This window comes from Mus caroli, unplaced genomic scaffold, assembly GCF_900094665.2.
Source record: "Mus caroli unplaced genomic scaffold, CAROLI_EIJ_v1.1 scaffold_5285_1, whole genome shotgun sequence".
NCBI lineage: Eukaryota > Metazoa > Chordata > Mammalia > Rodentia > Muridae > Mus > Mus caroli.
The window spans coordinates 31,832-33,354 of NW_018390010.1; the positions used below are offsets into that span (position 1 = coordinate 31,832).

The 1,523-nt window shown below is 35.1% G+C and overlaps 1 protein-coding gene across 1 annotated transcript in view; it reads left to right on the forward strand.

The window, feature by feature from the left end:
* LOC110288425 (dynein heavy chain 7, axonemal-like) overlaps window positions 1-1,523 on the forward strand; it is a gene marked incomplete at both ends in the record, with an annotated part of 111,435 nt that overhangs the window by 22,499 nt on the left and 87,413 nt on the right. The gene's annotated exons all lie outside the window — the stretch shown is intronic.

Genomic DNA, 1,523 nt, shown 5'->3' on the forward strand with positions numbered 1-1,523 from the left:
TTTCTCCCCATTTTAATCAACAGATATTCAGTCCTCGAGCAGTGCTTTCTTCTGTGTCTGAAAAGACTGTGTTTTGCAATGCACTAACACCTTCTATGACAGTTGGCAGAAATGTTGCCCTCATCAAACCCTCTATTTTCACATTGGTTATTTTTCTAGTTACTTCTACTATTTTTAACTCTATCTAAAAGCAGACAAAGTAATATAAAATAACTAATAGCAGTTCCATTTTATGCTCCTATAACATTATCTTTTATGGGATATGAGATTTTTTTAAAAATAGAATTCCTCAAATCTAAATTAGAACCCTTTACATTTAGTTTAAGATATTTAAGACATTTAAGATATTTAACTGAACCTGTAAACATGTAAACTCATTCAAAATTCTGTATGTATTAATTCAATTGGTTACATGTACATATTCTTCAAATTATTGCTTAAACAAAATTTATTAAAATTACTGACACTAAATTTTACATTTATTGCTAATTTTGCTCAGAGAGTCTTGCTTTCGTTAAAGTCTTTTCTGTGTTTGGGCTGGAGATCTGAGTGTATGGTCACTTTTACATACTCATACAGACTTCAAGAGGCATATTTATGTTTTGTTAACTGTTGTTGGCCATCAAGTAGTTCTGTGGCTGGTAATAGCTATAAATAATCACTGTGCCTTCCTCTTTGTTAGAAAAGAACTCATGTGGAAAGAGGAGTTGTGCACATTACCATCTGCTTATCTTCCTGGATGTTACTGGCTTAAAAATTTTGGGGTTATTCAAACTTAGTTTCTATTGCATATAATAATCTTTAACAGAATTAGCAAATAAGATTCATTGTTTGTTGCTTAAAATATCTCTGTGTTTTAAAGTGTATTCCAATAAGGATGAACCAGATGGTCAATGTAGTCACTACAAAAATCACTCATTTATTATAGACAGGGAGAAATGTAAACCCAGTCTCTGGGCTCTATAGGAAACTGATTAGCTAAATTCAAAAATACATAGTTTGACTAGACATTTATTACTTATTACTTGTGAAGATTATAGTTTCTAAATCAATCCATTGCTTATGCATTGGGACATGGTTGGTCATGTATTTTTGTCTTATAGCCACACATTGTAGACTTATTCTGAATTCTCTGCTATACTTAATCAGTGTTTTCCCCATGCAAGTGAGGTAGTTTGGTGACAAAGTTTGACCAGGTACAGTCTTTCTTCCTTCAGTTGATTTGGGCAGTTGACTAGAGACCAGAAAGTCCCGGTGGGATCCAGGTTCAATTTAAAACCATTCTTCTGGGATTAGGGTGATGGCTCAGCTCTTAAAAGGACCCAAGGTGTTGAAGGGGTTCACAGCCCCATAGAAGAAACAACAATATGAACTAACTAGTAACCCCAGAGATTCCAGGGACTAAATCAACAACCAAAGAGTACATGTGGCAGGACTCATGGCTCCAGCTGCATATGTAGCAGAGGATGACCTAGTTGGTCATCAATGGGGGAGAGGCCCTTGGTCCTGTGAAGGCTCTATGC